This window comes from Meles meles, chromosome 20 (assembly GCF_922984935.1).
Source record: "Meles meles chromosome 20, mMelMel3.1 paternal haplotype, whole genome shotgun sequence".
Taxonomy (NCBI): domain Eukaryota; kingdom Metazoa; phylum Chordata; class Mammalia; order Carnivora; family Mustelidae; genus Meles; species Meles meles.
Window position 1 is genome coordinate 53092959 of NC_060085.1, and position 24239 is coordinate 53117197.

At 48.2% G+C, this 24239-nt stretch overlaps 1 protein-coding gene across 12 annotated transcripts in view; it reads right to left on the bottom strand.

Moving 5' to 3' along the window:
- Positions 1–24239, bottom strand: part of ATP2B2 (ATPase plasma membrane Ca2+ transporting 2) — a 367384-nt gene that overhangs the window by 176297 nt on the left and 166848 nt on the right. For 11 of the 12 annotated variants that reach the window (XM_045990373.1, XM_045990365.1, XM_045990358.1 and 8 more), the window contains one exon: positions 19420–19514. The exons of the other annotated variant lie outside the window; for it this stretch is intronic. The gene's annotated coding sequence lies outside the window, so the exon portion shown is untranslated. The remainder of the gene's footprint in view (positions 1–19419; positions 19515–24239) is intronic. 12 annotated transcript variants of the gene reach the window in all.

Below are 24239 nucleotides of genomic sequence, written 5' to 3' on the forward strand. Positions count from 1 at the left end.
TCGACAGGTTTTAGGGGCATGCGTGTGTGTGTGTGTGTGTGTGTGTGTGTGTGTGTGTTTAATGCCACAGCTATGTTATTTATAGTCAGCTCCCATACAGGTTTTTATTATTCCTTGCCTGCTAGCTAAAAATAACAAATGACAAAGGTCATGTCTGCTCCTACCTATCGGAGGAATCTACAAAGAATGAAGCTTTTGATTCACTGACTTGGGGAAGTGAGAGCTCTCCTGCTGGCCACAGCCTCTGGAATTCCTCCTCAGGTCTCTCTGGCCCATTCCAAAGACTACGGTGAGGGGGTTGGTAGAGAAGCTCAGGTAGGTCTGCCTGTCTCTCTGGGCAGGTGAGTCCTGGAGTCCTCTTCCCCCAGGCTAGGGAGGACGGAGGTGGTGGGACAGTGGTAGATTGAAGGACAGGAGTCCCAGGCCCTGGTTCTAGGGGTGCAGTGTGGGCCTCAGTTTCCCCATATTCAAAATGAGAGGGGTGGAGTAAATAGGCACTGAGAACTTTCCCCTGATCCTAAATGCAAAGGTGCTTTAGTCTCATTCCCTCCCCTCCACTCTGCCCCACTGTAGACTTACTGAATATCCATTGGTCCCTGATAATGATAATAGCCTTGATGATTCAAACGAGCAGAGCCAGGATTTGCGGAGTCCTGATGACATGCGAGGCACATGCCTTTAGACAGCTTTAGGTGAAGTAAACTCACTGACCCCACACACCCACCTGGGGAGAGGAAACTTAGCATCCCCATCTGACAGATGAGGAAGGGGGCAGAGCCCTGAGGGCGAGGCTGCATGTGTGCCAGCCAACGCCAGGCAAGGACGGCTCCAGAAAGTGACTGGGTCTGCCTCCTGGGCATGTGCTCAGCACCCAGTACAGTGCTGGGAATAGCAGGAAGGGTGGCAACCAGACAGAGCTTTCCCCACTGCCAAGGGAGCAGTGGTCTGAGCTATGGAGACTCTCACACAGTGTGGGGAGTGGTAGCAGAAGGACAAGGGCCGGAGCAGCCTGGAGGAGGAGGAGGAGGCCTCTGGATGGGCCCATGGAGGCACGTTGAGTAGTTCATTTCACCTGGTGCTCACAGTGGAAAGCTGGAGGGGAAAAGCATTCCAGGCAGTGAGCACCGTGAGAGTGGAGCAGGGGTCAGGAGCAAGGGCAGGGATGTTGGGGAATGGCAGGGCTGGGATGTGGAACTAGAGGCACAGAAGATAGCTGGAGCTCCACGGCAAGGAAATTAGCATTTTGCCTATGGTCCAGAATCCCCCAAACCTGAGTAATGGTGGTTCAGTTCCACGAGTATACATTTAAAAAAAAATCAACTCCCTCTTTAAAAAAATATATACACCTACCTGGTATTATCTTAAGCATTTATAGCCATGAGATCATGGATTTGCTTTGCCAGTTGTATTTTTCTCCCAACACATTAAAATAAGTGCACAGCTATTAAAATAGAAAAGATGCACTTGTTCACTCTGCAGAATGGTGGCCTGAGTGCCCTTTGGGAGCCACAGCATGGCCTCAGCCTGCGGTTGGTTGTAGGTGGCTGATTGATTGGGGTTGAGGTAGGACTTCTCAGAGATTAGAAGAGGCAGAAGGGACCTTCCTGGGGGTTGGCCCGTGCCCCTCTGACCAAGGTTGTAGGGTGCCAGCAAGCTGAGCTCTGCTCGTCACCCTCCTTCTGTGCCTCAGCTCTCTGGCTTCCCCTGAGCCGGGAGAGCTCACTCCTGGATATACTCTTTTCCCAGCCAAGAGCTTCTGCGGCCTGCTCTGACCTCAATGACTAACACACATTCCTGGCCTAGTTAGAAAGCCCCTCGCCTCTCATATTTATAGCCACCTCCCAACTCTGCTAGAGCCTCTGAGGGAGGCCTGGGCCTTCATAGCTTCCCCCGCCTTGCCCTGAGCCCTCCTTGTCCTTACAGGCACTGGCAGACTCTCCTCTTTTTTTTTTTTTTTTTTGTATTTTATTTATTATTATTTATTTATTTATTTTCAGCATAACAGTATTCATTGTTTTTGCACCACACCCAGTGCTCCATGCAATACGTGCCCTCCCTATTACCCACCACCTGGTTCCCCAACCTCCCACTCCCCGCCCCTTCAAAACCTTCAGGTTGTTTTTCAGACTCTCCTCTTCGAGAGAGGAGTGGAGCAGAATGTTCACTCTGAGTGACAGTGGCCCAGTGGCTTCTCCTCCCCAGACTCCATCCGTAAGAGGGAAGGCATCAGGCCAGTGGGCTGGGCCGGCTGTGATGAGGGGTCTCTGAGAGTCTCATTCAGAAATACCAGGAACGATTAATGCTTGTGGAGTGCTAACTACAGACCAGGCCATCTCCCAAGCTCCTGGCCCCTAGGAATTAATTTAACTCTATAACAACCCTAGAGGGATATACTATTATTCTCATGCCCATTTTGCAAAGGAGGAAACTGAGGCTGGTTGATTTTTTGGAATCCACACAGCTAGCTGGAATTCAAAGCGGACTGCAGACTTGGCTCACAGAGTTGGTCCTCATCCTTACAGAGGACTCTCCCCCATTGGTTCCATGCTTTGGGGATCTCCTTACTTAGTTGAGCCTGTCACACTTCTTTGTAAAAACGTGGCTGGGACAACCACATGCTGGCCTCAGGCGTTGCCCCCTTTGAGGAAGTTGGTGAGGACATGGCTCATGAGGGAACAGAGCAGGAAGGGGCTGAGAATCAGAGCTGGGACTTCCGTCAAGGCACCGCTCTTTATATCAAGGGGTTCTGAGGGCCAGAAAAAAGGAAAAGCAGGCTGGCATCTAGGGGCAAATGGGAGGGCGGGCCATGGGAAGGGAGCCCTCAGTTTCCACACCCCCTACGCTCCCACCTGTGACTCCTTTGGCTCTTACATCTCAAAGGGGGAAAACATGCAATAAATTTATTTACCTATAGGTTTTATGTGCATGGGTCCCGTAAATATTTATAGTAACAAACACATGGGGATTCCAAGGTGGACGAGAGAACTAACATTGCTTGGGTGTTCACTCTGGGTGTGGCACTTTGTAGTCACTTGTTCATTCCACAAACATGGGCCCAGCACCTGCTTCACACTGGCTGATTGATATGTCATCTCGTTTAATTCTCAGCAACTCTGTGAGGTAGGCGCTGTTATTACTCAGGCTCAGAGAGGGGGAGAATGCCACCCGGGGACACTGGTCCAGCAACAGCAGGCCTGGGATTGAAGGCAAGGCCCTTCGCTCCACACCATCTGAAACAGTGGGTGTGGGGCATTGGCGCGCTGCAGGATTTCCAAGGTCAAACTGTCACCTACTTTGGCTCCTCACACATTCTTGCCCAGCTGTACAGATCTGGGCACACCTCAGTTTTTCGGGCCCTCAACCTGATCCCATATGGTCACTCTGACATGGTGCAAAGGAGCAATTGAGGAAATGTCCCATCTTATTGCTCTTCCTAAAATCAGCCCTAAGAGATTAAAAACCTGTTCTCAACTCAAATGAAGCTGCAAGCCATGGTTTCAGGATCCTGGACTGGAAGAAAGGTGTCGGGCTGCCTGTCCTTAGCCAGAAAATGGATGGCCGACCCTGATTTAATTAGCTTTTCCTTCCAATGATTTAGGGAAGCCTGTAATTAGCTTGGGGGCCCGGAGGGAGAGGCTGGGTGTGGGAGTCAGCAGAGGAGCAGGTGGTAAGGGGTGGGGGTAGGGTGGGGGCTAGTTTTAAGCTCAGACTCCCAGTCTTGGCAGGTAGTGGAGGATGGGCCAACCCTCTGCTGCCCAGGGCAGGTGGGTAGAGAGATATCCTAAATAAATACAGAGCAAGAGAAGGAGGCTGGGTTCGGGGGGTGGGGGCAAGAATGAGCTTAGAGATTGTGCCTTGACATTTTGACTTGCATTGGACCAAACTATGTAGATGATCTATCACCATGGATTCAGAGGGGGGGCATGGAGGCTAAATTGCTGCAGATAAGCTCTCCAAGTCTCTCGCGGATGGCTGTGGAGCTCCTCCAATGGCGCCAGGCATTAAAGCAGCATTTTCCCAGTTAATAGCGGGGCAAACCTGGCTCCCAGATCTTGAATGGGGCCTGCACAGCATGTAGGGTAAGGGGATGATAGCCAGACATAGGCAAGCTCTGTCCTGAGACCCTTGTCAGCTGAGCTTCAAGGGCACACACATCCCAAATGGGCAGGTTACCCCTCTATGGGTCCCCAGCCCTACAGGCCACAGCATTGTGGGTTTCCTTCCAAGTGCTGCACCTGTCCCCAGAGGTCCTTGCAGGGAAGCAGAGCCAGTCCCATCTTTCAGGACTTCAGCCTGACCTCAAGGTACCAGAGAAGGACCCATAAATCATCAGTCCAGCAATGGCACAGAGCACACAGGCCACCCTCAAGAATAAGACATGGGATCTGGGACCAGGAACCCTTCATTCATACACTTACCACCTGAGAACTTTCACAGACACTACCATACTCATAGCCAGAGGATGGCTTAGTGAATATGGACAGGTGCTTTAATCCTGATCAGTGATCTGCCTGCTGATGCTCATTTTTGAGGTGTTCTGTGGACATCATTAGCCCCACCATGGCCAGTCAATATAGGATCAGTGTGGAAACTGTGTAAAGAGACTGTGGGGTCAGAGGTAGCAGTGCATCCATGTCCCCAACCCAGGTGCTTGTGTCCCCTAAAATATAAAGACACACTCAGTGCCTTTGGGAATTCGGTCTGTGGGTATATGCAGAAGTTGGAGGTGGCCACGGGCTACTCTGGTAAGGAGCAGCCTCACTTCCTGATGCCACCTTCAGAACGCCTCCTACATGTCAGGGCCCATGCCAGGTGTTTTCACATGTATCCTCTCTAACTCCTACAATAACTCTGCTAGGGAGGCAGGATCAGCCCATTTACAGAAAAGAAAAGAGGGTTGTGGAGGGGAGGTTATCTGCTCAATGCTACCCAGCTAGAAAGGGCAGAGTTTGGACTTGAGTCTGAGTCTGTCAGATACCACAGCCTGTGTTCTTCCACACTATACAGAGGTGGGGTGGTAGGGCTGGAGATCAAGGGATAAGGAGGACTAAATTGGTGAGCATGGGGCACAAAGGAAAGTGGATATTAAGTTCAGGATTTTACATGTATGCTGTGCACCTGCTGTGAACCAGGCAACCGAGATGAAGAGGATGGAATGCCTGTCCTCCAGCTGCTTGTGGTCCAGTGTACGTGCACACCTAAGCCTGACTTGACCAGACTTCATTTCCAGTGTACGTGTACTGCTAAGCCCCACTTGACCAGTCTTCTTTTCCAGTGTATGTGTATTGCTAAGCCCTACTTGACCAGTCTTTCTTTCCAGTGTACATGTACTGCTAAGCCCAACTTGACCAGTCTTTCCTACCTTAGCAGCTGGCCCTTCTCTGCTGGGTCCCTTCTTTCCAGACTCTGGACTGGTTCTATCTTGTTCCCCACCCCCAGCAATGTCTGCAGCTCCAGTCTTGGACTTGGAACTGGTCTCACGGGACGTTTGTGGATGCCCATGCTTTGCTTCTCAGCTGCCTTGCTCATGCCCTTCATCATAACAATTCTCAGTGTGAGGATCAGAGAGGTCAACTAGCTGGCTCAGGGTCACAGAGCTAGTAGGTGGAAGAGCCAGGATTTGATCTCATATCTCTCTGACTCCATAGCCTGAGGCCCTCTCTGTGATCCTGTCTCCCCTGTGACCATCCTGCCCATTTCCTTTCTACATCCCAGATCATTCCACTGGAAGTGACTTGCTCTGAGCAGAGCCTCTGCCGAAGCCAGCTTTACACTTGTTAGCTGGAGGGGGGAGACACATTTTGGAAACCACCCAAGAAACAGACACTCGAAATAACTTTTCCCTATAACTTTTGCTGCTAAAATGCACTGAACCCGAAAGGGGAAGAGGTCTCTGCAAAACTCACACTGATGCTGTCCATTTGGCTGGGATTTACAGCTGACGGTGCACTTTCCAAGTCATTATCTCCTAGATCCCCACAGCAGCCCTGGGATGGGTGTCCTGAACCTCCTTTTACAAATGAGGAAGCTGGAAGCTCAGGATGGTAATGGGACTTGCTCAAGGTTGTGTCCCCACCTGGGGGTGACTTTGGATAAGTCACATTCCTCCCAGAGCTTCAGGTACTTCATCTGAAAAGATGATAATGGCATTGGTTTCTCAGGGTTGCTCTGAGGGTTAAGGAAAAGAAAATAGACAGAAGGGTCTAGCACAGAACCTGACCCACAAGAAGTACTCCACAGCTAGCAGATGCCCTGACTCTCCAGACAAAGTGAAGGTCACCGTCACATAGACAGGGTAAAGAAAGGCCAAGAGTAGAAGGTTCTCCAGCTGTCTCTTGTGCATGCAGGCAGCCTGGCTGCTGCTGACAATGAGAACGAAGGCTGTTTTGTATTGTTTAATCCTCTGCACATGCCGTCTCATTTCCCCCTTGTTGCCAGTGGCGGGAAGCGAGTACAATATTTACCCCATTTTACTCATCTGTAAAATTGCCTCATCTGGCAATGGCGGCACAGTCTGGTTAAATAAGTGAGAACCAAAGGGCGCTTTTTCAACAAGAAAGAGAAAACAACTCAAGTTTGGAGCATGACAAGCCTATAAATTAACTCTCTTCGCCAACAATATTCCTCTAAAAGTTCTCTCCAGAACACGCCTCCCCTTTTTCCTAAACCCCTCTAGCTCCCGCTTAGTGACCTCCTTTACAACAGAGCTTACCGGGGCGCCTGGGTGGCTCAGCGGGTTAAAGCCTCTGCCTTCAGCTCAGGTCATGGTCCCAGGGTCCTGGGATCGAGCCCCGCATCGGGCTCTCTGCTTAGTGGGGAGCCTGCTTCCTCCTCTCTCTCTCTCTGCCTGCCTCTCTGCCTACTTGTAATCTCTATCTGTCAAATAAATAAATCTTTAAAAAAAAAAACAAAAAACAAAACAGAGCTTACCGCTGGCTGCTCCTTTAGTCACGACGGAGTGGCAAATGGTGAGATTTAGGAATGAACGTCCTGCAATCCTGGCCCCCTACCCGCTGAGCCAGGGCTGGGAGTGAAGTTGGAGCATCATACACTGCAAATCTCTGTTATGGCTTTGGAAGCAGGAGCAGTTCCTGCTTCACACTCAGCTGTAGCCCGGATGCACGGTGCAAATGATACTTAGTTAACAAACGGCATATTTCAAGTATGCTACTGCAAGAACCTTGGGCTGAAGGGAAAATTCCCTTTTGAGCTCTTTCCCTTACCTGGTCCAAAGTCTGATTACCTGGGGAAACCTGTAGCTTGCAGCCAGGAGAGGGGAACTAGCAGACTGCCTGTTGACTCCACTAAGTGGTCAGACATAATGGATTCAAACATTTCTCTCTGGGCCTCAGTTTCCTTTCCTCTAATATGCAGCAGAAAAGTTAAAGAAAGCAAACTGGCAGGACTGGACTGGGGTAGAGGCTGCAAACCAGCCACTTAGGAAAGCAGCCAGCTTAAAATAAATTTGTTTGTTTTGCTAAGAGCTTAAAATAAAATTGAACTAAGTGCCAATGTTTAAAAATTGAGAAATTGTGGATAAGAATCCAGATTTCTGGCTACTCTTAAACTACTAGAGGTGCTGCCTATCTTGGGGTTGGCTAGAGGTGGGTGAGGCCATAGAGATGGACAGCTGGTCACCAGTTCTACACTCTCCCCATGTGACTTCATTAAGGCGGGTTCTCACCTGGATTCAGCGGGTGAGTTTACAGTGCCTGGACCTCGATCTCTCCTAGAAGTTGGTGCCCATTCAAGGAAGAGAGTGGGCTTCTGGCATAAGACTTTTCCTCCATTTAATAAACACTCCTTATATGCCAGGGGCTGTTTAAAACATGCCAGGAATAGTCCTAAACGCTATACACATACCAATCAATTACTTAGTCCTCATGAAATCTCATGAATACGATTGTTACCACACCCATTTTACAGGTGAGGACACTGAGCCACAAAGATGTTAACTCACTTGTCCGAGGCTATGTGGCCAGTAAAAGATAGCCTTGGGATTTGAACCCCAGCAGCCTGGTTCCCAGACCTGTCTTCTAACCACCTTTTCTGGGTCAGTGGCTAGTTGTATGGCTTTGTCTGAGTTTCCATGTCCTGATATGAAAACGAAATCATCACCCCTCCCCTATTTCTCTTCCCTCCTTTCCTATATTTATTACTTCCCTTCCTCACAGATACTGCTGTTATCCCTATTTTAAATTGAAGAAATTGAGGCACAGAGAGGTTAAGTGTCTTGTCCAACGTCATGTGTCTGGAAGCTGCAGAGTCAGGGTTCAACCCAGTCCATCTGGCTGCAGAATCTGTGCTCCGGGCCCCCTTTATCTCCCTCCACACACCCCTAACTACCCACCCTTGCCACTTATTTCATCCCTCCTTCAATTCTTCACTCACCCATCCATCCAGCACTCAACTCAGATCCTGTGCTGGGCATGGGGGACACCCAAAATGTGTATCAGGACTGGCTGGGATGGGAAGGTGACATCCTGCTCCCAGAACAGGAACTGCCCATGACCACTCCCTCTGGGGCTGAGGCCAGTGGGAGAACTGGTTTCTAACTGACAGCCCTGGGGAGCTCAGGAGGAAACAGTCAAGGGAAGCTGGTTGGCCCCTGGCAGCTTCGTGGAGGGCAAGTCCTCAGTAAAGGACACAGAGATCTGGGGAGACACTGGCAACCCCACATGCACACTCACACCCCATGCCCCACTCTGCAGCTGGAGCCCTGACTGGCCTTTTTGTTCTGGCTCTGCCACTGACCTGCTGGAGGGGGCTTCCACTTTCTGCGTCTCAGTTTCCCCATCTGTACAATGAGGGCATTATAGCCCTGGACGTCACAAACTGGCAGCTCAGAGGCCAGATCCTTAAAGGCCTACCGACATATTTTGCTGGAGGAATTGCAGAGCGCTTTTTCTCTCTTAATAAACCTTGTGTTTTAGAACACTTTTCTATTTGCAAATAAACGTTGCTAAGAATAGCTCTCATCTCCCCCACAGCTAGTTCCCCTAGTATTAACAGCTTATACTAGTATGGTACATTTTTCATAATTAATGAATTAATATTGATATGTTACTATTAACTAAAGTTCATGCTTGATTCACATTTCCTTCGTTTCTACCTAAAGTCTTTTTTTTGTTCCAGGGTCCCATACAGGATATCATATTATATTTAGTCATTGTGTGTCCTTGGGCTCCTCTTGACTTTGAAAGTTTTGCAGAATTAAAGAAATAAAAAGTATAATTAAATTAGAGCACCTCAGAAGGAATGTTTCAGCATACTAGAAATATTCTATATGTTGATTTGGGTGCTGGTAGCACATGTATAAATAAATGCAAAGATCATCAAGTGGTACATTTAAGGTTAGCATACTTTGCCACTTTAATGTACGTATATCACACATCAAAATGAAACAAAACAAAACAATACCAAGTGACTTTCTGCAACTTGCCACAGTCCCCAGAGCTCCCTATTACACTCCAAGCAGAATTTATGATTCCCTTGTATCATCTACTTGGCATCTGTAGTCACCACAGGGTATATATATAAGCCTCTTCTGATGTAGTCATCTGTAAAATGGGTACAATGGTATTTTCTACCTGTTCAGGCTGTAGTGAAGATTAACTGAGGTGACGTATTTAAAGTTCTTAGTGCCATGCCTGGTGCATAGTAAGTATTCAAAAATAGGAACAATTACTATTATTATTGCTCAAGTACTATTTATATTATTAAAACAGGTACATAACTCATCTTTTCCTTTAAAGCAAACCCCACCCTTTCCTTCCTCTGCCTCCCCTGCCTCCTGTTGTGTCTCTGTCCCTCCCTGCCAGAGAAGGCCCAAACTCTGATGGGCAGGTGAAAGAGACAGAGACAAGCCTGCAGAGGGGGTCCATCTGCTAATGGAACCAAGAGATGCCTGAGGATGATGTTCCAGACCTGTCACCCGGGTCCCAGGCAACTTTGCTGGAAGTTGGAGTCCTCATTCTTTCCTTTCTAATGGAGCCTCTTGGGCTATAAGAAGTTCTGCAGTTTTCAGACCCAAAGCTACACCCTGTCCCCCTCAGGCATCCCCCTGGCTAAGGCTCCTGAGGACAATGGGGGAGGAGCTTTTAGAGGGGTGCTGTGGAAATCATGGGGAGAAGGTAACCCCCCTGCCCTGGCTCTCTGCTGACCTAACCTCTTGGGGGATGCTGGCTTTCCCTGTGGGGGTCCCCAAATCCGTGCCTGGGAACAGTGAGGTCAGGGGAGGCCAGTTCTCAGACACTTTAGGGTGACCTCTTGCAAGGAGAAACCAAGCTCTTGGCAAGATGTGCTCAGAGGTGGCAAAGAAGGCCAGTGAGATGGTGAGGTGAGTGGAAAGCAGGGATGAGGGGTTGGGAAACCAGGGCTGTGTCTTGTCTTGCCCTCTGCCTTGCTGTGTGACCACAAGTAAGTCTTCTTCCCTCTCTGAGCCTTCCTTTTCAACAACAACAACAACAACAACAATAACAGTGATAATGGTGGTGGTGATGGCTGTGAAAATGGGTCTCAATATAAGTATGGGGTAGAGGATAAGCCCTTTTTGTGTGCAGCATAATTTCATGCTTATGAATATCCTGTGGAGTAGGTCCCATAATTGTTCCCGTGTCCTATGTGAAAAAAATAGGGGTCAGAGGGCCAAGAACTTGTCTAAACCTTCCTAGCTATAAAGTTTGCAGACACAGGATCCAAACCCCGGATCCAGGTCATCTCTGTCCGGCTGCACCTGTGAAAGGGGCAGCAGGCACTGACTGCGGCTCTGAGAGCTGGTGTCAGGGTCAGGGAGTGACAGGGAGCAGGGGTGATGCTCTGAGCTCCAGAGCATGGACCTATATTAAGGTCCCCACTGTCTCATCGGGTCTTAACAAAGGCCTTAGGGAACAGGGGCTGTTGGCACCACCTCCATTGTACAGGGTGGGAAACTGAGGCACAGAGAGGCAGAGGTGAACGTGCAAGGTCACACAGGTGTCCGGGTTTGAACCTGGGCCGTCTGACTCCAGAGCTCAGGCTCTCGCATGTTCTAGCAACCCTCCAGAGGAAGGGTGCCTGCCGAGCTGAGGGAGGCCAGAGACCGTCGCCCCCAGGGGGCTGCTTGTCAGTGTCCGCAGGGCTTGTCCAGACCAGGCCTCACCCTCCGGCCTCCCTCCCAGCCCCGGACTCCAAGGTTTGCAGGTCCCCCCTCTTACCTGAGACCCAGACCCTTAAGGGGCCCAGCTACCCTCCCCTACCTGGGCTGGAGATGGTGGTGAATCCCCTGCTGTCCCTGTTGAGTCCCAGGCAACGGACACAAACCCCTACTCTGACCTCTTGTCTTCAGCGCTGACAGCCACTGGAGCGTCTACACCCTGTGAGGTGGCCACCGCACCCAGTCCCGCTGCCAGCAGGCTTGCCTCCCTTTCTGGCCTTGGGATCAGGGGAGAGGTGGGGTAGGGCGGGGCAGGGAAGCGTGGCTGGCCTCCACCGTGCTTGGCAAAACAGCAGCCTCTGCCTGAGGCAGTATGGGTGGCAGGGTGTTTCTCTGAGCCCCTGCCTTCCTTCTGGATCCCTGTTCACTTGAGGCTTCTGATCCTATCAGCGGCACTCTGGCCCCAGTCCTGGTTACCTGGAAGTCCTTTTGTTCCAAGGACTCCCTGTACGACTGGCTGGTATTGAATGGCCGTGGGACCATGAGGAGAGGGCGGCCACCATGGGTGCATCTGGCCAGACCCAAGAACGGAGGCTTCCAACAAAGTGGGGTCATGTGAATGTGAACGCTGGGGACAGGCCAGCCAGGGGAAGGTGGGGAGGGCCTAGGCCAAACAACCTGGCTCTCACCTCCTCCAGGAATCCTCTCCAGCCTTGCTTGTTCCCATATGCCCCATCCTCTTCTCTCTGTTTCCAGAGTGCAGGAAGGAAACGTGTTGTTCCCCATCATGTAGAGCACCAGGTCCTCTCTCCCACCTGACTGGAGGGAGAGCGTGTCCACAGAGTGGTTTCCTGGCTTTTGCAAAATTCTTCCTTTGTGTGCTGACGTCTGTTTTATTTTTAAACATTTCAGGTGTGAGGAACTCACCCCTGACTATGTTTTTTTTTCACTTTTCAGTGAATTGATAGTGTGCTAATCACAACAGTTCCTATTCGACAATAGTAGAACATCTATGCTGCAAACATGTTACTTAGTCAACCTAGCATCTTCCTTCTCTTCCCAGACTCTGATATTTTTAAAACACGGATTCAGTCATGCAGGCACCAGATGAATACTTTCTGTTGAACAAAGCTCATGCGGGGTCTGTGGGGATGGCAGTGTTTAGGGGGCGACCCCTGGGTGGTGACACAAGGCTCTTGTCAGTGTGTTTCTCTCTGCTGCCCCTTCCCTAAGTAGCCCTGCATCACTATCAGTTTGCAAAATAAGACCCATGGTTCTTATTTTCCAACTGGTTATCTCTGCTCTTGGCTTGGTGTTGTAAGCGCTCCATGACTGCGGTGTGTTCCCCTCCAGGAGCAAGCTCCCTCCCCTGCACTCTCATAACATACCCCGCCCGTGGCTTCCTTGCACCTCCTTTATTCAACCAGTTCTGAGCACCTACTGTGTGTCAGGGACTAGGGATACAGAGAGAAGCAGGACTTCAGCTTATTGCACAGGGAAGGAGAGGATCAGGAAGACACTGGCCTTGATCCACGGGCTCAGAGAGGCCAGATCACCTCCTCCGGGTTATGTGGCTAAAGAAAATAAGGCCTGAAGGTCAGACCTCCTTGATTCTAAGTCCCAAGCAAGCTCTTTCTACTGCCTCACTCCCTCTGTTGGGAGTTTAGGGTCTAGACAGAGTGAGGTAACAAAAAAAACCAAAAAAACAACGAATGAAACACCCATGATGTGTTGGATGACAGAGGCATGTCAGAAGAGCAGCAGGGACAGGGAAGATGGAGTGATTCATTTTCATGGAGGTGGAGTTAATGTTGGGGACGGTTACAGGGGAGGTGAACCCTGAGCAGGGTCTCCCATCTCTGGCTTAAGGAATTCTCATTGTTAAAGCTGTTTCTAAAGGAAGAGTAACAATGGCCTGAGCGAGGAGTGTGAGTTTTAATGCATAAAATGCCTGGGCATGAAGTGCATGAACTGTGTGCTGTCTCTGGTCTCTGCCACATGACAGATAGTGAGGTTCCCATCCCTGGAAGCAACCAGAAAAATATTAAAAAGTTATCAATCAAGGAGTTGGGGGAAAGCTTCTATCATGGGGTGAGGCTGTTCAGGAATTCTGTGGTTTTTTTCTTAATAATAAGATCCTACACATTTTATTTACACTTGGCCTAGCAAGGGGAAGGCAGACACCTTCTTACTTCTCCCACCAACCCAGGCAGGCCAAGGCTGAGAGCCAGGCCTGAGGGAGCTCTGTGACACTGGGGAGCCCAGTAGGCTTTGACCCCAGTGGACTCAGAAATAGTTTTGAGCAATGACTTACCAGGCCCGCACGTATAGGTTATCTCAATACCTCTCATAGAACCCCCAAGGCAAGGGATGTTGTGCCCAGTCTACAGATGGGCACACTAAGGCCGACCCATCAGTGAAGGGCCCCGTCTGATCCCTCCATGTCTGAACACAGGGCTTCTGCCCCCACAGCTGCCAGCATCCACTAAAGTCAGACCGAGTGAAGGGAAAGACCCAGAAGGCAAGGCATGTAGAGTTGGGGCCCAGAGGTTTCTGCTCTTGGCATCCGAGGGACTGCATGCTGCATGGGGCCCAGAAAGAGGGGGCACATCCTGCCTCATGACCAGCTGGTGGGGCAGGCACACAGCCTACTAGAGACCTCCATCGGCAAAACCACCTGCAATGTGGTTGCTGTTCTATTTCCAGATAAGCCAACTGAGGACCGGAGAAGGGACAACCAGGCCCCAGTTTGAACTCAAAGTTCTTGCTCTCTGCATCCTCCCACGAACCCACTCTACTTGCTACATAATTTTTTGTTTCATCCTCCCCTGGGTGTAATTCAATAAGCAGAATACCCCCAGGGACATTGTGAACAGTCAAGGCCTGGGCTCAGATCTTCCCCTGTGACAGCAAGTGTTGAGGGAGACAGATTGGAGTGCGGCCCACCCCAGGCTTCCTGACCCTGGGGTCCCACAGCCCACCACTAGTGCACTGGGGCTTTCATTCAGACACACCTTCTACTCAACTCCTCTTTGGAAATAGTGTCCTGGGGACACTGACCTCCCTCTGCTGCCTCCAGCTCCTGGAAGGGGTAAAACATTCTGCCCTCTGGAGTTTGGGTGAGTTGACTCAGCAGTGCAGTCAGTTTGACAAGCATCAGTTGGGGCCAACTAGGAGACATAGTCTATGTAAGGGGCCGAGGGTTGTCCCCGTGAAGATGCTTTGGAGCCACGAGGCCAATGCAGGGCAGAAGGCCACCACCCCAGGTCACACAGTGAGCTCCTGGTGGGCAGGCCTGTGGGCAGGAGATGCTCCCTCTGCTCAGCCAGATGCTAGACTCCCTGGAGACTACTCCCAGCAGTCACACAGAACTGGCCAGAACCCAGTATGTCCAGTCCCATACCCTTGTCTGCAGGGGAGGAAGCCGAGGCCCAAAGAGAGAAGCCAGGCAATTCAGGCTGGTTACCTAGCACCATGTGAAGTCCTCTACAGACACCCCTCACTTGTGTGGTAGGAACTCTCCCTACATTGCACCTGAGGAAATGGAGACTGGAAAAGTGACAAGATTCACCTCAGATCACAGAACTCAGACTGGCAGCCCTGGGATTCAAACCTAGCACCTCAGTAAGCTTGTGCCTAGTCTGGGTGCTCTAATCAGTGCAATGCCACTGTGCACTGTCCTCCGTGGTCACTGAGGCATTGGAAATGCAGGTTGTTTGCTCTCGGTTCAAGCAATATGGGAACATTCAACATTTGGGTGGGAAAGCTTATTTTAAATATAAGGATCTGTCAAGAAGGGCGCATCTACCACTGACTCCTGACCTCTCCAGGGATCCTGGCCAAGCTGAGGACGCCAGCTGGGGGTGGAGCAGGTTTGGGTTCCTCTGCACTTGGGACTTGCTATGTAGACAGATTCTGGAGTAGGTGTCATCCCAGAATGAAAAGTGAGTGACTGAAGTGCTTTTGACTGCCCAAAGAGCCAGTGGGGTTTCTCCTGTGCTCTCAGAGCACTCAGAAAGGGCATTTTCCCCTTCAAGGAAACAAAGACAAGAAGCAGTGTAGGAAAGAAGGCTTCTCCTTCACACCGAGGATCACTGCTGGGAAGGGCCTTGTGGCCCCCAGCACCCACCTGTCCAGTAATAACAGCCAAGCTGCCTGCCAGCCTGTCCTTGGGACCCTCGCCTGTGACTGCCTCAAAGGCTAGGCCTCTAGCTTCCCGTGTTTGTTGAGTTTGGTGCAGTCGGGGCTAACAAAGAGCTCAGATTCAAGGCTGCTTGCTCTTCATGGAAGATGATGGCCCCAGAGACCCACGCTGGAGTTTGTTAAGGCCAAGAGTTAATGGGAAGCTCCTGGAAGCTAAGGAGTGATTTTGAGAAGGATGTTGCCCTTTTGGAAAATGATGTAAAATATTCTTTCAGGCTATTTAAGAAATGTCACGAATGCACTGATGGCCCTTCCAGAATCCACTTCAAACAATTATGATAGTGTTAGGGGTTGAATTAGGCTTTTCCTCTGAAAGGTACTTTGGAGTTCTAACCCTCAGGAACTATGGACGTGACCTTATTTGTAGACAGGATCTTTACAGAGGCACGCTAGTTAAGACAAGGTTGTCAGGGTGGGCTCTGATCCAATGGGACTGGTGTCGTTATGAAAAGGGGATATCTGGAGGCACACACATGCACGGACAATGACACCAAAGGTGGGGGGTCAGGGTATTGTACGCACAAGCCAAGGAATGCTGAAGATTGCCCCTGAAGGAAACACCAGAGCCGGGAACAGATCCTCCCTCTCGGGGCTTGTTAGGAAACAACCCAGCTGACACTTGGTGACAACAAGTATCTCTGTCTTCCAGCCATGCAGCTGATGCTTTGTTACAGCAGCTGCCGTACACTGATACGGACGGTGAACTGTTTCCACTGCTTGTGCAGCGGAGAGTCTGAAATGGTCCCAGCAGAAAGGGGCCTGGGGGCCTCAACTATTCCCATGGGAGACACTAGGAGAACAGAAACCCGCTGTTGACATCCCGGGCTCTGCTGGGCACATCTGCTTTTCCCTCCCACGTACTCCTTCCAATAGCCTCAAAATGGAGGACTTCCCACTCCCTTTTTAAAGAATATAAAGCTGAGGTGGGAGAGTGTCTAAATAACTGGCCCAGGATCGCACGGCTAGGACCTGATGCTAGCAGACATGGGCCGGGCTGCTGGGCTGTCAGCACTGTGCTACCTCCCCAGACCCGTCGCATGTGCAAAGAGCTTACCCGAGTTAACAAGCTGATACCAGCGGTCTGAGGGCAGGACCCCCGCTCTTTGCTCTGTCTCCTGTATTTCGGGCTCTGGGGCTGTCTGGCCAGGGCAGGGCCCACATTTTTCTCCATTCTCTCATTGGGGAAAACAGGATGGAGGGAAACATTCCAACTTAAAAGGATAAGGTGTTTAAGAATCCTCTAGTCCTGGTGGCCCTGGGTGGCTCAGTCTGTTAAGCGTCTCCCTTCAGCTCAGGTCGTAATTCTGGGGTTCTGGGATGGGGCTCCACATCAGGCTCCCTACTTGGTGAGGAGCCTGCTTCTCCCTCTGTCTCTCCCTCTGCTCCCTGCTTGTGTTCTCTCTCTCAAATAAATAAATAATCTTGAAGGAATCCTCAAATACTTTCAAGCTCATTTGTGCAAGTTTTCACCTCCTACAGAGCACGTTCCGGTGCGTCTCCCACTCCCAGCAATGCCCAGCTGTGGGTACTACTGTCCACATCTGAAGGAGGCCCAAGCTGCTTTGTAAATGGGTGTTCCGACAACAGCCTAACGCATTGCTCCGACATGCAAATTCGGCCAGACCTTCCAGGTTCGAATCCCTGCTAGGGTAAGTGATACAACCCTCTATCCTTCAGTTTCTCATTTTGTAAAGTGGGGCTAGTGGTCACGCCTACTTCCTGGAACTGTTGTGAAGACTAAGGGATGAATGTTTTCAAGCACTAAAAACAGGACCTGGCACTTGGCCAGCACTATAATAAGTGTTTACTATTATTGTTATTAATTCATTTAGCCAATATGGATTGAGGTTCACATTTGTGGAGAAAGACTGACTAGGTTCATATCCCCACTTTGCTATGCACTCCCTGGATGACTGTGAGCATTTTACTTAACCACTCTGGGCCTTGGTTCGCTCTTCTGTAAAATGGGGACAGTAAAACTGTATGTGTCCCGGGGTGATGGTGAGCCCAAAGGGCTTATTCCAGTGCCTGGCTCAGTCTAGGTGCTGAGTAAATCCAGGTACCTTCATGGCTGATATCAGAGTTATTGTGACTCCTGTTGGGTCAGGCCAGACTTCCACAGCCGCCCTAGGAGAAACTCACCATCACCCTGGGCAGATTCCCTCCAGAGGCTGGGAGGTCAGGTTTGGGGCTGGGGGAACCCCATCTACCAGCACTTTAGACCCAGCCCTTCCTGGCCCGGCCCACACCCCCAAGCCCTCTCCCAACTACAGAACAATGGTTTCCAAACATCCACCAGGTAGAGGCTCCACCTCACCCTTCCCAACCCATTGTCCTCCTCACTCTTCCCCAACTGCCCTCTCCCATGGGCTACTTGCTCCTGGGGCCCTCCCAGCGGCCAGGAACATTTGTCCCAAACCTGGACCTCTGCATGGCTGGCCGCTTCTACCACAGAGACCTCTAGTCAAATGTCCCTCCTCAGGGGACTGCTGACCAGTCCTACCCTGCCACCTGTTTTGTTCTGTTCACACTGCTTGTGATGCTCAGAAGCCGTCTATTGATTTGTTTAGCTGTCCACTGGAGTGGCAGTACCACGAGGATGGGGGTCTCATTCATTTCATTCACGAGGACGCTTCTGGGTGAATAAAAGCCTAACAGGGACTGAAAACAGAGGGTGCTCAATAAATGAATAAGCAAACAGGTGGCCAGGCTCTGGTTTCAGGCATCCTTTAGGGAAATGATAATGCATCTTTTTCATTATGTAATAAAAGAGGCCCAACCGCATAGTGAAAATTCCACTACATCGTGGTTGCCAACCATGGGCCTGGGAAGCCTTTCAACCCATCTCGGGAAAAGAGGGGAGATGTCACCTTCTCCTCCCGTAAATGGCTCAGAGATGGCTCTCCTCAACCTCCTTCCCCACCCACGCCTGTCAAAAGCTGCTGGGTTTGAACGCCCATGTTTCTGTTCCATATTATCAATCGTTTAATATTCAAGAGATGGCATAAATATGTGAGCAATTATGTAACATGTTTGGAAACAATCTGGTTAGCCACAAAGTGCTGGGGCGAGAAGCAAAACTTGAGCAAAGCCAGAAGTCTGGGTGATCTGGGAGGTGGGGACAGAGATGTGTGGCCTGTCTGGCCCTCCCCAGTTCTGTCCAGAGTTACTCATCTTTCTTGGCATATGCAGGGTGGCGTAGTAGGAAGTGAGCTGAGAATCTTGGAGGCATCACCTGGTTCTCCCTGCTCCTGTCTGGGCAGTTACTGTCTTTCCATCTGTGAAAGGGTAACGACGCCCCCTGGTAAGGTCAGATGAGATGATGTCTCTGAGCTCTGGCTCAGAGGATGTTCTTTCTGAAGGTAAGTTGGGTCTGATGCTGAAAGATGAGCCATGCCAGCTCTGGTCCCTAACAGGGGTGGGATGGGGGGTGCACCCCTGGACTTTGAGGTTCATGGGTATATAATGCAAAGTGGACTGAGCTAGACAGTAACAGAGATCCAAAGAAGAGCTTCAACGGGACAGAGGAAGACATGCTTCCCAGGAAGGAGCTGGAGAAATCTTACAGAACTGCCACAAGGGCTGGCTCTGGAAGGCAGGGTGGCACTGTGACCCCAGAGAGAGGGCTGCCCTATTTAGCTAACATGCATTAGGCATCCAGTATGTCTGTTCAGTCAACAAGCATTTATTGAGCCCCTACTAGGTTCCAGCTACTCTGCTAAGGACTTTACATGGATCATCTTTGCTTGGCCTTCATAAGACAGAGATGCTGCCATTATCCCTGTTTTACATATGAGGGAACTGAGACTCAGCTCACCAGGTCAGGGTTGCTGCCTCCCTTCTCTGAATTTTAGGCCATAATCCCTATTTAAATGCAAAAGGAATGTGGGGCAGTTTTCCCAAATCAAAACAATGGTGCATAAATAATTCATGTGCCTTCTCTGAGGTTGCAAGAGGGAAGGGAGCTGCTGTCAAACTCTCGCTTTCCTGCTCAGCTGACCCTCCATCAGCAGCCCCCAAACAGTGCTTTCTTCCATATCTATCCCACCCCCCAGTCCCAGTCCAACCCATTTCCAACTCACCCCTCCAAGTCTTCAGGTTAAATGAGAAGCGTCAGGATTTGGAAAATGGGGCCCATGTCTTGCTGGCTCTGGGGACTGGGTGATGAAGTTCAGCTCTGGAAAAGGGGAGATGGCATTGGTTAGGGGTGGGTGGTCTGATAGGGAGCCAGTCAGGAAAGAATAGGGAGGGAATAGTGCTGGGGAATGTCCCCTGTGTGCCTACACTGGGCATGGGCCAGGGCCAGCATCAGGGGTGGGTGAAGACTGAAAAGAAGCAGGAGTGGTCCAGTTCCCCAACTACATCCCAGGAGCTGATCTTGCCCTCCAGGTACCCACCCCCGTACTTCCTCATCAAGACCTTCCTGTGGGTATCCAGCACCCCCCCTGCCCTGCCTCCCAGGCTCCAGGCCCTCTGAGGGGAGCAAGTCCAGCCCTGGCAGGGTGTCAGATGGGGTAATCCATTAGTTGGCTGGTGTGGCCTTCAAGGGTAGGAGTGGTGCAGAGTGGGCACAAATGTGTGCTCTTGACAGACAGAGGCCCTTGGGCAAGTGGCTTTGTTTCTGAGTCTGCTTCTCCATCTGCAGGATAGAGATAATAATACCTATTACTCAGGATTTTTGAGAGGAGTAACCGAAGTATAATATATGTAAAGGCCTTAGCTTCTAGAAGTGTTTCTTAAATAGCAGCAGAAGAGAATGGATGCTAAATGACTCTCCAATGTCAGGTTCCATTCCTTTACCTATCTATCTATATACTCATTTATAACTTTCTATTTTTTTAATGTTTTTTTAGTTTATTTTTTTTTAACTTTCTATTTAAAAAAAATTTTTTTTTTGTTTATTTATTTGGCAGAGAGAGACACCGCGAGAGAGGGAACAGAACCAGGGGGAGCGGGAGAGGGAGAAGTAGGCATCCCGCTGAGCAGGGTCGGAGCCTGATGTGGGGCTTGATCCCAGGCCCCTGGGATCATGACCTGAGCCGGAGACAGACACTTAATGACTGAGCCACCCAGGAATCCCTTCTATTTTGAAATAATTATTCATTCAAAGCAAGTTGTAAAGGAATGTATAGGGAAGTCTCATGCACCCTCCCCTAGTGATGCCAGTGTTCAGGGATGTCCTGGGGACCTTCTCCCAGCTGACCTGGGAGAGTTCACATCTCGCACTAGAGTGCACTCTCAAAAACAGGCATGTGACATTAGTACAACCCATGGAGATAATTCGGATTTCACCAGTGTTCCATGTACGTGTGTGTGTGTGTGTGTGTGTGTAGGTCTATGCAATATGATCACTTTGCAGTTTTCTCTAAGCACCATCACACTCAAGATATAGATCTGTTCACCAGCACAACTTCCTCATACCTCCTCCCTCCCTGACTTCATCCCTGACTCCTGGAAATCATGATTCTGTTCTCCATCTCTATAATGTTGATCTTTCAGTGGTGTTCTGTAAATGGAACCATACAATATGTAACCTTTGGGGATTGGCTTTCTTCACTCAGTCCAGTTCTCTGGAGATTCATCAGGTGGTGTGTGTATCAATAGTTCACTCCATGATATGAAGGGACCACGGTTTGTTTATCCATTTATCTAGTAAAGGACATCTGGGTTATTTCCAGTTTTTGGCTATGATGACTAAAACTACTATAAGTATTTCTGTACAGGGTGTTTGTGTGAATGTAAATTTTCATTTATTTGGGATAAATGCCCGAGAGTACAATTGTTGGGTTGCATGGTAGTCGCATATATAGGTGTGTGTGTGTGTGTGTGTGTGTGTGTGTGTGTGTGTGTTTCAAAGAAATATCCAAACTGTTTTCCAGAGGGGCTGTGTGCCATTTTATATTCCCAGGAGCAGCGTATGAATGATCCAATATTTCTGCCTCCTGGTCAGCATTTGATTTTGTATTTTTGCCATTCTGACGGGTGTGTAATATTTCATTGTGGTTTTAACATGCATATTCTTTATTGGTTAATGATGTTGAACATCTTGTCACGTGCTTATTTGTCACCTGCACATCCTCTTTGGAGAAATGTCTCTTTGTGACTTTTGCCCATTTTCCAATTAGATTGTTAATTATTTTTTTAAACAGTTGAGTTTTGAGAGTTGGTTTTTTTTTTGTTTGTTTGTTTTTTTTTTTTTGTCAGATACTGGTAATTTGTCAGATTCAGTAATTTGCAAATATTTTCTCCCAGCCTGTAGCTCGTCTTTCTGTTCTCTTGAAAGAATGTTTTGTAGCACACAAGCTTTGAACTTTGGTGAAGTCCACTTCATCTCTGTATTTTTTCTTTTTTCATGGATCATGCTTTTGGGATCAAGTCTGAACTGAAGATTTTCCTTTTAATTTTTTTCTTAAAAGTTTTGTAGTTTATATTCTATATTGAAGTCTGTGATCCATTTGAGCCAATTTTTGTGTAAGGTGTGAGGCTTGGGTAGATTTTTTTGTTGGTGGTGGTGTTTGCCCAGAGATATTCACTTTGCTTCAACATTATTATTGTTACTATTTTTATAAGTGAGAATTTTCATCTTATTTTTATTTTTTAAACATTTTATTTATTTATTCATGAGAGACAGAAAGAGAGAGAGGGAGGGAGGCAGAGGGAGAAGGAGAAGCAGGGACCCTGCTGAGTAAAGAGCCTGATACGGGCTGGAACCCAGGACCCAGAGACCTGAGCCAAATCAGACATTTAACTGACTGCGCCACCCAGGTGCACCACTTCAACATTACTTTTTGAAAAGGTTATTACCTTTCTTTCACTGAACTGCTTTGTACCTTTGTCAAATATTGGTCGGTTGGATCCATCTATTTCTGGATCCTCTGTTCCACTCCATTAATCTATGCATCATCGCTGTCAATACCACACAGCCTTGGTTTCTAGATAAGTCTTGAAGTGAAGTAGAATTATTCTCATTTTATTCTTCTTTTTCAAAACCGTTTCAGCTCTTCTAGCTTCTTTGCCTTTCCACATAATTTTTAGAATAATCTTTTCCACATTTACAAAAATTTTGCTGGGACTTTGATAGCAACCTCACAGAACTGACATCTTTACTACCTTGAGTTTTTGGATCCATGAACACACTATGGCCTCTTCATTCATCTAGATCTTCCTCCTCAGTATTTTGTAGTTTTTGGCACAAAAATTTATGCCTGTGTCTTAAATTTACCCTATATATTTTTTGTGTGATTGTAAATGGCACTGTATTTTTAATTCTGGTGTCCACATGTTCTTTGCTACTATACAGATAGAACGGGTTTTTTTGCGTGTTTATTTTGTTTTCTGTGACCTTACTGAACTCGGTTACTAGTTCTGGGAGAGCTTTGTTTTGTTTGTTCTGTAGATTCACTGGGATTTTTTTTTTATTAGACAATGAAGTTATCTGCACATAGGGACAGTTTTATTTCTTCTTTTCCAATCTGTGCGCCTTTTCTTGTTTTAATGCCCTGGCGAGATTGCCTAGCACTGTTTGAATGTAAATGGTCAGAACTGATTGCCTTGCTTTGTTCCCAGTTTTAGTGGAAAGCCTTTGGTTTTTAATCATTAAGTATCATGTTAGCTGTAGTTTTCAAATAGATGTTCTTCATCAAGTTGAGGAAATTCTCTATTCCTATTTTTCTGAGCATTGTATCATGAATGGGTATTGAATTTTATCAAATGCTTCCTGCATTGATGGATATGATCATGCGATTTTTCTTCTTTAGCCCATTAACATGGTGGATTATATTAATTGATTTTTGAATGTTGAACCAACCTTACATTCCTAGAGTAAACCCTATTGGGTTCTGAGGCGTAATTGTTTTTATATATTGCTGAATTCTATTTGATAATGTTTTGTGAAGGATTTTCACATGTGTATTCATGAGGGATGCTGGCTCATAGTTTTTATTTGTTGTGCTATTGTGTGGTTTTGATACTGGGGTAATACTGGCTTCATAAATTGAACTGAAAGTGTTTATCTTCTTTGGCGTTTTCTCAGCCCCATGAATCTTTTTGTCTTCTTATGTTATGTTTTGTCTTCTTATGTTTATAAGGGTTTGTTGTTTGTTGTTTTTGTTGTTGGTGTTGGCTGCTTTTTTTTTTTTTTTTTTGCCAGATTTGGGGAGTTTTCTGCCACTGTTTCTTCAGGTACTTTTTCAGCCCCCATTCCCTTTCTCATCTTTTTCTAGGAGTTCAATGACATAAATATTAGATCTTTTGTTACAGTCCCACAGGTCTCTGAAGGCTTATTCTTTTTTTTTTTTTTTAAAGATTTTTATTTATTTATTTGACAGACAGAGATCACAAGTAGGCAGAGAGGCAGGCAGGCGGGGAGGGGGGCAGGGAGCAGGCTCCCCGCTGAGCAGAGAGCCCAGGACACTGGGATCATGACCTGAGCCAAAGGCAGAGGCTTTAACCCATTAAGCCACCCAGGCACCCCACTGAAGGTTTATTCTTTTAAGTTTATTTTTTGTTATTCAGATTAGATAACTTGATTAGATAAATTTTTTGTCTTATATTCCAGTTCAAATATTCCTTCCTTTGTTGCCTTTAGTCTGCTGTTAAGCACATCGACTGAGTTTTTTTTTTTTTCTTTTTAATTTCAGTTATACTTTTCAGTTCTAAAATTTCCATTTGGTTCTTCTCTATGTCTTCCACTGCTTTGCTGGGATTTTATTTTATTTTCTTTGTTTTTGCTCATCTCTTTCAAGTGTGTTCATAACTTCTCCTTAAAGTATTTTTATGATGGCTACTTCAAAATCTTTGTCAGACAATTCTAACATCTCTGGCATCTCAATGTTGGCATCTATTGATTCCTTTTTTTCATTCAGTTTAATATCTTTCCAGTTCTTAATAAAAGAGAATTTTA